The sequence below is a fragment of the Ceratotherium simum genome, chromosome 2, assembly GCF_057802395.1.
Source record: "Ceratotherium simum simum isolate JZ-2026a chromosome 2, ASM5780239v1, whole genome shotgun sequence".
Taxonomy (NCBI): domain Eukaryota; kingdom Metazoa; phylum Chordata; class Mammalia; order Perissodactyla; family Rhinocerotidae; genus Ceratotherium; species Ceratotherium simum.
Genome location: NC_141901.1, coordinates 10,637,863 through 10,650,803, shown reverse-complemented (window position 1 = coordinate 10,650,803; position 12,941 = coordinate 10,637,863). Strand labels below are relative to the sequence as shown.

Here is a 12,941-nt window from a genome sequence, read left to right as displayed (position 1 = left end):
CAGATAACGGTAGGGCCCCATCCCCTCCGGGACGCCATGGGTCGGCGAGACAAGCCGGAGGGTGTGGCACCCCCGATCGCCGGAGTAGACTAAAGGCAGTGCCCTTTTACGTGTGCCCCGGTTACCACCGACCTCGTTCAATTAACTCCTGGTGCGGGGACAAAGAAGACTTCTACTGTAAGAACTGGGGATGTGAAACCAGTGGGACTACTTATTGGAAACCCTCCTCTTCTTGGGATTTAATCAGGGTTAGAGCAAACTACAGCCACCAGATAAGTCAGTGGACATGGAAGGGAGGGCGAACAACTAATTGGGGCCCAGAATGCAATACCTGGTGCCACCCCTTAACCATTCAGTTCACAGAGAAAGGAAAAACAATTAAAACCTGGATCGGGAATGGTCATTCATGGGGAATAAGATTGTACAAAGAACGATATGATGATGGCCTGACCTTCTCTATTAGATTAAAAATAGAACCCCCCGCCAGCAGACCAATAGGGCCAAACAGGATCCTAGCCGATCGGAGGCCCCCTCTGTCCCAAAAATCCCCCGCCAGCAGACCGATAGGGTTAAATAGCCCCAAACCCCCCCAGGCAAAGTCCATAACCCTAAATGGGACCGTAGATATGGTCACCAGATCTGCTCTGCGACCACCATCTACGCCACCTCCCGCAGCACCTACTGAGCAAAGATGGCACAGACTGTCTAACTTAGTACGGGGAGCTTACTACGCCTTAAATGGCTCCAACCCTGAAATGACTGAAGCATGCTGGCTATGCCTAGCGGTCAGCCCCCCTTATTATGAAGGAATTGCCACCATGGGGGTCTATAATAACACCACAGACCACACGACTTGTCTTTGGGGCAAAGAAGGGCGGCTAACCCTAACGGATGTGTCGGGGACCGGTTTAGGACTATGCTTAGGAAAAATTCCCCCGGGCTACCAGGCTCTATGTAATAAGACTGAGGTCAGCCTTCCGACCACACCTGGTTATTTTCTGATACCAGGGCCCAATAGGTGGTGGGCTTGCTCTACAGGCCTGACCCCCTGCATCTCAACTGGCGTATTCAATTCGTCACAAGATTTTTGCGTGCTTGTGCAGTTGGTACCTAGAATTTATTATCATACTGCCAATAGTTTCGAGGATAAATTTGACCAGAGATCCAGATTATGGAGAAGGGAACCAGTATCCCTCACCCTGGCTGTACTCCTGGGACTGGGAGTTGCCGCGGGCGTAGGGACTGGCACTACGGCCTTAGTCACAGGAGAAAGGGGATTAACTGCCTTGAGCAATGCTATAGATGAAGACCTCAGGACTTTAGAACAGTCCATCTCTAAATTAGAAGAGTCCCTCACCTCCCTGTCTGAAGTAGTGCTCCAGAATAGAAGAGGATTAGATCTGCTGTTTTTAAGAGAGGGAGGACTTTGTGCGGCCCTTAAAGAAGACTGCTGTTTCTATGCAGATCACACAGGGGTAGTCCGAGATTCAATGCAAAAATTAAAGAAAAGATTAGACATGAGGCAGCGAAGCAGGGAGGCGCAACAAAGCTGGTTTGAATCTTGGTTCACTAAGTTCCCCTGGATGACGACCTTACTATCCTCCCTAGCAGGACCCTTGCTGATTTTTTTTCTACTTTTGGTCTTCGGACCGTGTGTTTTCAATAGAATTACTGCTTTCATAAGAAAAAGAGTCAATGCAGTGCATGCTATGACGCTCCAACGCCATTACCAAGCTCTCCCACGCAATGAGCCACTGATAGTAGACACCGAAAACTAAGTTCTAAGATTAGAACTAGGGACAAAAGAAGAAGTGGGGAATGAAGGAAGTAAATTATATTAAAAATTTAAAAGTTAATACCTTAGAGACAGGCACCTCCACACCCTAAGGATTCCTGGTATAAGGGGGAACGTTTATCGATCCTGACTGACTCTATTCATAGAAGACCCACCCTAAACTGTTCGGGGAAGAATTGAGAACAAGAGAGTGCTCCAGAGGGATAAGTTTGGGAGGGTCGGGGTGGAGGGGGTCCAGATGGGGACGCGTGTGTGTAACCTGATAATTGCTTCGCACCATAGCAATTCGCGCCATAAAATGTAACTATTTAAATGTTTTAAATTAGCCAATCATGTAAGACCGCGCCAACCTTTTCCCGCTTTATGCTTCCGAATCCTATAAAAGAGCTTGCCCCTTAAGGTTCGGGGTCGACTCCTCTGTCTCCTGCGAGAGACACGTGTCGACCCGGAGCTCCGCTTAATAAAACCTCTTGCATTTGCATCAAGCTCGGTCTTCTGTGTCTGTGGGTCCGCGCCTTCCCGAGACTGGAGTTGGGGTTCCCTTTTTGGGATCCTACAAAGGATCCCAGATGGAGGCAATGCAGGAAGAAACGAAGAACACAAGAACAGACAAATAGGCGTTCAATTTAAGAATAGAAAAATAGAAACAGATAAAGTCTAAATGAATACTGATAGTTTAAAACACAAAAAATAACATCCCAGGTGTGTATGTGGGGGAGGGGATGTTGATACAGAATTAAATACGTGACAACTATAGGACAACAAGCAGAAAAGTGAGATATGGAGTTAAAGAGATGTAAGGTTCTTACATGTCCAAGAAGTGATCAAAGTACTCATCTAAGGTGGATTCTAGTAAGCCAAGAATGCACACTGTGATCTCTAGGGTAACAACTATAAGTATAAAAACTGCATGTTTTTTAGTGGTTACAAGTGGTTACAGAGTGGAAAGTGGAAAATGGAAGAAAAAGAGAGAGGAAAAAAAAGCCAAATAATGGTTGAGACATACAGATCACAAATAGTGAGATACTAAGTTTAAAATCAAATATGTCAGTAAGTTCATTGAATGTAAATATAATTAATACTCCAATAAAAAGAAAAGATTGTAGAGCTAGTTAAAAAGACAAAACTCAATTATAATATGCTTAAAAGAGACACACCTTAAACATAAGGACTCAGTCGAAAGTAAAAAGTTATACGATGCAAAATAAAGCTAATGTGGCCATACTTATATCAAAGTACATACTAGCAATATGAAAGACATTTTATAATGATAATAAGGTTAATTCAATACGAAGATACAACAGTACTAAATTTGTATGCATGGAAGAACATAGCCTCAAAAGATAGAGAGCAAAACTTGACAGAACTAAAAGGAAAAACAGACAAGTCCAAAATCATAGTTGGGAATTTTAGCACAATTTCATCACTAATGGATAGAACTGAAAACAAAAACAAAAATCCAGTAGCTATAAAGAAGATTAGAAAAGCACCATTACAAAGTTTATTTAATCAATACCAAAAGAGAGCATATTCAGGTCATAAGGCAAGTCTCAACAAATTTCAGAAGTTTTGAAATCATACAGAGCATGTTCTTTGACCATAGTGAAATTAAGCTAGAAATCAACACCAAAAAATAACTTAGAAGTCACCAAATGTGATGGGTCAAAGAAATCACCATGGAAATTAGAAAATATTTAAAACTAAATGGTAATAAAATATGACACCCAAATTTGTGAAGTTACAATGCAATACTACTCAGTAATAAAAAAGAATGGACTACTAAAATACTCAACTACATGGATGAATCTCAAAAGCACTGTGCTGCATGAGAGAAGCCAAAAGTATACACCGTATGATCCATTTATATTAAATTCTACAAAATGGAAAATAATCTATAATGGCAGAAATAAGATAAGTGGTTGCCTGGGGTCAGGCATGGGTGGGAGGATTGACTGCAAAGGAGCATGAGAGAACTTTTTGGGGTGATATAAATGTTTGGTATCTTTTTGTAACATATAGAATTTTATTGGAAAAGACAATCTACTTGATTTACATAATGATAAAACAATAAAGAATGCCAGTGTTCCTCTGGTTCTCTGGTATTGAGGTATCAAAAACCCAAATCGAAAATACATGAAAAGCATTTTCTCATCTTTTTTACCATTCCCCTTTAGAATATGTCATTTCTTTTCTTTTTTTGGAAGTGGAAGCACTTTGTTTATTTCTTTGTATTGAGGTATAATTGATATATAACATTATATTAGTTTCAGATGTACAACATAGTAATTCAACATTTGTGTACACTGCAAAATGATCACCAACAATAAGTCTAGTTAACATTTGTCACCATACATAGTTATAAAAATTTATTTTCTTGTGATGAGAACTTTTAAGATTTACTCTTAGCAACTTTCAAATATGCAATTCAGTATTATTAACTATAGTGGCCATGCTGTACATCACATCTCCTGACATTAATTTTATAACTGAAAGTTTGTACGTTTTGACTCCCTTCACCCATTTCACCCACTCCCTGCCACTGGCAACCATCAATCTGTTCTCTGTATCTCAGAGCTTGCTTTTGTTTTGTTTAGTTTTGTTTTCTTTTCTTTGTTAGATCCCACATATAAGTGAGATCATATGGTATTTGCCTTTCTCTGTCTGACTTATTTCACTTAGCATAGCGTCCTCAAGGTCCAGCTGTGTTGTTGCATGGATGACAAGATCGGCAAAGTTTCACTCTCTTTTATGGCTGAATAATATTCCATTGTATGTATATATCACATTTTCTTTCTCTATTCATCCACTGATGGACATTTAGATTGTTTCCACATCTTAGCTATTGTAAACAATGCTGCAATGAACATGGGGGTGCATATGTCTTTTCAAGTTAGTGTTTTCATTTCCTTCAGATAAATACCCAGAGTGGAAGTGCTGAATCATATGATAGTTCTATTTCTAATTTTTTGAGAAAGCTTCATCCTGTTTGGAGTATAGCCGTGCCAATTTACACTCCCACCAACAGTGTACAAGGGTTCCCTTTTCTCCATATCCTCACCAACACTTCTTATTTCTTGTCTTTTTGATAACAGCCATTCTAACAAGCGTGAGGTGATATCTCATTGTGGTTTTGATTTGCATTTTGCTGATAATGAGTGATGTTGAGCATCTTTTCATATACTTGTCGGCCATCTGTATGTCTTCTTTGGAAAAATGTCTATTCAGAGCTTCTGCCCATTTTTTAATCAGATTTTTTTTTTGCTATTGAGTTCTATGTGCTCTTTATATATTTTGGATATTAACCTCTTATCAGATATATGATTTGCAAGTATTTTCTCCCTTTCGGTAGGTTGCCTTTCCATTTTTTTGATGGTTTCTTTTGCTGTGCAGAAGCTTTTTAGTTTGATGTAGGTTTGGTATCTTGATTCTGGTGTAATTTGATTATGGTTACATAGGTGTATACATTTTTCAACATTTATCAAACTATATGCATAAAATGGATAGAGTTTATTGTATGTAAATTGAACCTTAATTATGTTGATTATAAAAATCAAAGCCTTAAGGCAGGAAAATAAACTTTATAAAAATGCATTTAAGGCAGTATTTAGGAGCAATTTTTAGTCTTTTATGGATCTATTAGAACAGGAAAAAGGCTAAAAAAAATCACTGATTTAAGCATTTTAAGAAGTTAAAAAAAACAGCAAATTTAACTTAAAATGTAATAAATGAAACAAAAACAAGAGCAGATATCAATGAAATAGAAAGCAAACATATAATAGATAAAATCAAGAAATCCAAAAGTTGGCTCTTTGAAAAAATTAATAAAATTGATAATCAATACAATGCAACATCAAATCAAAATCCTCAAAGGTATTTTTTTCCTTCAAAAACTGCCAAGCTGAATCTAAAGTATGAAACTACAAGGGGCCAAGATAGTAAAAACAATTTTGAAGCAGAACAGTTGTAGGCCCAACGCTATCAGATAATAAGACTTATCGTAAAGCTAGTGTAATTATAATAGTATGGTATTGGTACAAAGATGGATAACTACAGTCATGTGTCACGTAACAATGCAGATATATTCTGAGAAATGTGTCATTAGGCAATTTTGTCGTTGTGCAAATATCATAGAGTGTACTTAAACAAACCTAGATGGTATAGCCTACTATATACCTAGGCTATATGGTACTAATATTATGGGACTACTGTCATATTTGTGGTCCATGGTTGCCTGAAACATTATGCGGCACAAAACTATAGCTCAACAGAATGGAATGGTCCATAAATAACAGGATTTTGATGAGATATATGCACTTCCATGTTTATTGCAGCATTATTCACAATAGCCAAAATATGGAAACAACTTAAATGCTTATCAATGGATGAATGGATAAAAAAAGATGTAGTGTATACATACAATGGAATATTATTCAGCCACTAGAAAGGAGGATATCCTGCCATTTGCAACAACATGGATAGACCTTGAGCACATTATGCTAAGTGAGATAAGTCAGACAGTGAAAGACAAGTACTGCATGACATCACTTATATGTTAAATCTAAAAATGTCAAACTCATAAAAGACAGAATAAAATGGTGGTTACCAGGGGATGGGGGGTGGGAGGATAATATTGATGTTCTTTAAGGGTACAAACTTGCAATCAGTAGTAAATAAGCCATAGAGATTTAATGCACAGTATAATAAATATAGACACCAATATTGTACTACAGCCAACAAACTTGCTAAGAGACTAAAACAATTATCCCAACTACTAAAAAGATAGGATAATTATGTAATGTGATGGAGGTGCTAAATATCACTACAATGGCAATCATATTACAATACATAAATGTATCAAATTAACATATTGTACATCTTAAATTTGCACAATGTTATATGTCAAATACATTCAATTAAAAAAATAAGCCAGAACTTAAAAAAAAAAAAAAAGAATGGGCCAGATACGGACCATGACATATACGTACATGGATCTGATTTACAATAAGCACGCTGTAGCAATACAGTGAGGAAAGAATGGTTGCTTAAAAATAATGCTGGATCAATTGGAGATACATATGGAAAGAAAACAAACCTTGACTTCTACTTCATACAAAAAATCAATTGTTGATAGATCCTCAGCGTAAAAAGCAAAAGAATGAAATTTCTAGATTACATCAGAGAATATTTTCATGACTTTGGGTTAGGCAAATATTTCTTAAACAGGACACAAAACTAACTATAAAAGAAAAGATTAATAAAATGAGTCTCTTTAAAATTAATAGCTTATGTTCATCAAAAGATATCATTAATAGAGTGAAATAAGCAAGCCGTAGAGAAGATATTTGCTATACATATATCTAAAAAAGGACTCATACCCAAGATATAGAAAAAATCTCATACAAAACATTAAGTGAAAACCCAATTGTAAAAATGAGCAAAAGACAAACAGGTTTGTCACGACAGAGGATATCCTAACAGACAATAAGCATGTGAAAAGGTGTTCATCCTCAGTAGCCAAAAGGGAAATGCGTATGAAACCACAATGAGCTACCACTACACGTCCACCAAGATGGTTAAAATTTAAAAGTTTACCAAGGGTTGGTAAACATATAAAGCAACTAGAATTCTTATACACTGCTGGTTGGAATGTAAATGGTACACCTTTGAAAATCTGTTCAGCAATATCTGCTAAAAGTGAACATGTTCATACCTTTTGACCCAGAAATTCCATTCCTAGTATATACATAACAAAAATGCATACATACACGCACCAAAACATTATTAATACAAGAGTGTACATACCAGCATTATTCATAACTGAAAACTATATGGTGGTATAGCCATATTGTGGAGTATTATGCAGTGACAAAAATAATAAACTACTGCCATATAAAATAACATGGATAAACCTTACAGAAATCAGATTTGTGGCTACCAGAGGTTGGGGGATGGGGGAGGGGGAATTGGAGGAAGGTGGTCAAAAGGTACAAACTTCCAGTTATAAGATAAATAAGTACTAGAAATGTAACGTACAACATGATGACTATAGTTAATCCCACTGCATAATATATAGGAACGTTGTTAAGAGAGTAGACCCTAAGAGTTCTCATCACAAGGAAAATTTTCTTTTTATTGCATCTATATGAGATGATGGATGTTAACTAAACCTATTGTGGTAATCATTTCACAACATATGTAAATCAAACCATCATGCTGTACACCTTCAACTTATACAGTGATGTATACCAATCATTTTTTCAACAAAACTGGGGGAAAAAATGAAGACTCTGTCTTCTTACAGTCGGCTACAAGAAAAAGCCACATTTTGTAGCTGTGATATCCAATTTTCTATTTAATATTATTAGAAGTCCCTAGGATCTTATTAAAACCTTCAAAGGCCTTAAGCACTAAAGATATTACGAACTACATACGTAGTTCAAATAATTTTTAAAAAAGCAATCAAAACTTACATGAATGCTGACACTAACATAACTTCTGTCTAGAATTTCAGATTATAAAATTCTAGATGAAATCATTAAAGATGAACTCATTTTTCTTTTGTGGTGCCAGCAAAGCATGTCCTTGGTCTATCTTCTGAGTGATCTTGTATTGGCTGTCCCAGAAAACAAATAATTAAAACATTTACCTTGACTGGGAGCCTAAGTAACTCCAAGTACACTGCTGATGACACCACTGATGACCCTGATCTTCTCACTATTATTATTCTTTAATAAGACATTTATATGCATAAGCATATAAGGTCATTTTCTTCTTTGCATTTTAGTTTTTAGCTTGGTAGAAAAATATTTTCTAGCCCTCCGGATTTCACTTATGATGATGCTAAGATTCACTTGCTGTTTAAATACTGTCCCTCTAACACTGAGAAAAGCCACCATAGTACAATGAACATGGACTTGGCAGTTAAACAGGCCTGCCTAGAAAGGAACACCAGTTTCATATTTTCTTACTTGTGAGATATAGCTCAACCTTCCTGAGAATTTGTTAGCCTAAGTATAAGAACAGTTTTATTTCCAGGATAATTGTCAAAACTACACAATATGATATGTGTAAAAGTGCCTAGCATAGTTTCTAGTACACAGGAGGTATTCAATAAATCATAATTTTTCTTCTTCATTACACATATACAATTGTACCAGTATTGTAGAAATACTACAGAATTTTAAACTAACAGATCTGGATTCAAGTTAGTCTCTGTCATTTAGTGGTTGTGTAATTTTAGGCTAATAATTTAATTTCTCTGGACTTTATCTATAAAATGCAGGAAATTCTACTGCCCTATGGAGTACCTATGGGGATCAAATAACAACATGTACAGAAGTGCTTTCTAAACCACAGTGCTTCACAAGTTTCCACTATTACTGTAGTGATTATATTGATCATCATCTGAATATCAGGAAGGTTCTTCAAGCCTTCCTGTATGGCCTGAAAGAATTAACTTTTCCTTATGGAAACTAATTTGTACGAGAATACTCCGCCATCCCCCAAGGTCTTCTGAAACCACTTCACTCACTGCTCACTAGGATGTGCTGGCAAAGCAGAGTGGCCCTAGGAGTTCAAAAGATTCCTTCCTCAGGCCCTCCCCGTGGCTTAGCGGTTAAGTGCACGTGCTCCACTACTGGCGGCCTGGGTTCGGATCCCAGGCGCGCACCGACGCACTGTTTCTCCGCCCATGCTGAGGCCGTGTCCCACATACAGCAACTAGAAGGATGTGCAACTATCACCTACAACTACCTACTGGAGCTTTGGGGAACAAAAGGAGGAGGACTGGCAATAGATGTTAGCTCAGAGCTGGTCTTCCTCAGCAAAAAGAGGAGGATTAGCATGGATGTTAGCTCAGGGCTGATCTTCCTCACACACAAAAAAAAATAAAAAAAGAAAATAAATAAATAAATAAAAATTAAATTAAAAAAAAAAAGATTCCTTCCTCAGCAGCCCCCTGTTGGGATCCACCTTAGAAGGCTGCTGCAATTCAAAGAAGCATGCCAGAAACTCAATGGAGAGAGGGGAGGTACAGAGAGAATAGAAAAGACCTGCTTGATTCTCCAAGAGCTACCTGATTCCCCCAAGGGACCCCTGTAACTAAATCTCTTGGGTGCATTTTGATCCAGGGACACCTATCATTCCGCACCAAACAGCCTTCATTCTGGAGCCAATCAGATGCCAAGGATGTGAGTAGGAGGAGTCCCACAGGCTGCTCACATTGTGGGGCAAACCGGGCCATGCAGAGTAAAGAACAGTGGACCATACTTGTTCAGTAAATGCTGGCATTCAAATTAGGGATCATTCAGACACCCCAAGGAAAAGAACTATATTACGAGTAGTCAAATAAATAGAAAATTATATTGAAAATACTATCAACTCAGTAAAAAATAATCCATCCCTATAACCACAAATACCCTTCCAAGTCTAGAAAACAATAGAAATAGTGCATGATTATATCTAATTTTACAAGAGTCAATGATCATTTGGATAAAAATCATGCAGCAGATCACTCTTTATTGGTATCAAAATAATACCTGAAATGCTTTAGTTCTTACATTACATCCAATCTTGTTTTGAGAAAAATATTTGATAAAACAAGGGTTAAGTTTATTTTTGTCCTTCCACAAACCATTATACTATCAAAGTATTAACCTAGATGAACAAAGGTATTGATCTCTCTATAATATATCCAATCCTTCCCATTCAATTCATAAGAGTAGCCTCTTTTTCAGAAAGGAATTGCTCTAATCAGAAAATTAGAAAAAAATATATACTTCAAATGAAACTTCACACCAAGAGTCACTTAGTCTATACTATTGTGAACAATATTTTGGCTGATTGCTATGACTGACAGGTCTTAGGTCTTATAAAGAGACGTATATCTAAAAGTAAATCACTAAATGCACTCCATTTCACATGTGCATGAAACATAGCCAACAGAAAGTCAGGTAAAGTCTTCGAAGTTAAAGCACACTCCTTTATAGCTCTGGTATTGAGAAACAGAACTAATATCCAGCATAGGAATTAACCGTTAAATTCTGCATTCATCTGTTAACTTTCATGAAAATTTTTTTAAACAGTTAGAATCATAGCAAATTTAAGTTGGAATAATCTTATTAGACCCCACACACTCTTACTGAGGAGGAAATCCAAAAAGTGATTTTCCCAAAGTCTTAGATCTGCTCAGGGGAAGAATCAAGACCAGAACCAGATCTCTTGATGTTCAGTCCTTTAAACTGTGCCAACCGATCTTCCAACTGAAAACAGATTTTACATCATGCATAAATTAGACAAGTGCTAAAGATACTTGGGGTGGTAGTATATTTTTCCTCCTTTCAAAAACATTATTTTAAAATATGTTATTGATCTAACCAATAGAAAAGACAGGAAGAAGGGAAGGAAGGAGGAAGGAAGGGAGGGAGGGAGGGAGCAGAGAGGGATGAAGGGAGGGGAGCCCAAACCCATTCGTTTTCAGAATCTTATGAATTCTATTATACTTTCCGCTCAACTTACACACATAAATTTATGACAACAGAAGATTCTTTGAACCATTTTGCTTTCCTCCTACTCTGAAAAAGATATTAAGAGGCAAAAACTGAAACTGACAGGGCCATTAAAACATGACAGCAAGTTTTGAAGTCTTCCCTGTAATCTGACAGTTGAGATCATTTCTCATTTCACCAGAGCCACAGAAAACTTTTCAACTACAAAGTCAAACTTTTGTAACCTTGAAACCAGAGTTGATTTCTACACTTACTGCTACTGAAATTCTCTTAATTTCTGTCTCACTTTAAGAGCACAACATATTGTATTTCTAGTATAGGCTCCACTAATGAGGAGTTGTCAAAAATAAATGAGGTAATAAAATGTAAAAATACTCTGTAAATTTGAAATTATTATAACACATGGAAGGCACTGTATAAAAAAAATGTCTAGAAGTGTGTTGCTGATGTGAATAAGATGCACCATTCTTAGTGGTAAATCATAAGATGCATTTCTTTTACAATCAGGAGAAAGACAAGGATGTCTTACTATCATTGCTTCACTTTACCTCTATAATAGAGGTTCTGGTCAGTGCAGTAGGACAAGAAAAAGAACAAGAAAAAAAAACGGGGGCCAGCCCAGTGGCGTAGTGGTTGGGTACATGTGCTCCCCTTCAGTGGCCCAGGGTTTGCAGGTTCGGATGCTGGGCACAGACCTACACACTGCTCATTAAACCACACTGTGGTGGTGTCCCACATACAAAATAGAGGAAGATTGGCACAGATGTCAGCTCAGGGCCAATCTTCCTCACCAAAAAAAAAAAAGAAGAAAAAAAAGAATGAGAATTGGTAAAGAAGAAGTAAAACTGTCCTTATTATAGATTATATAACAAAGCAGCTTATTTATATTATTAATGTTTATTCAGTTTTGTGCAAGGAATCCCGAATGGAAACTCAAAGGTATATTGCTGAGAGTGTGAGGTATGATACTGGATATTATTCTAGAAATAAAAATGATAGAATAGATAGACCACACTCAGTGGCCTTAAAAGTCACACATGCTAGCTTTTGAGGATACAGAATGAAGGTCATAAAATGAAAGAGGATGGCTCAAATTGGATACAAAAAGCAAAGGAAAGTGAGTGCACAAACTTGAGAAGAATATTCAACTCTAAATTACTCATAAGTATGCTATCCTATTGGTGAGTTATCACCACTACCAGAGGTGTCCCTGCATGAGCACTGGACCACTAAATAGTAGTAGATCAAGAGGAGAAGGAAGTGTGTTAACTACAAACCACATGGTCCACATGGTAGGACCCCAGCAAATTCGGGTTTCTCCAACATTTTCTGATATATTCATCTCTGCCTCTCTTCCATTATCAAAGACTGTTGTGAAATTATGTTTAATATATATTTTAGTACAATGTTACAAGCCCTAGCAAATTTTATTTACTATCTTGAATTTTGAAATGTTTTTAATATGATTCTTTTGTTTTCTACATTTTCACAAAATTTAGTGTAACTTAAGCTAGTCGGTAATTATAAGGTATCTTAGAGCTACATTTTTATAATATTCTTTACTCAGAATGAATATGTTTTAAAACCGTCTAATCATGTTACAAAACATATCTTGATAATATAAAATGGCTACAAAAGCT

At 36.9% G+C, this 12,941-nt stretch overlaps 1 protein-coding gene across 3 annotated transcripts in view; it reads right to left on the bottom strand.

The window, feature by feature from the left end:
- RABGAP1L (RAB GTPase activating protein 1 like) overlaps positions 1 to 12,941 on the bottom strand; it is a 701,003-nt gene that overhangs the window by 288,633 nt on the left and 399,429 nt on the right. The gene's annotated exons all lie outside the window — the stretch shown is intronic.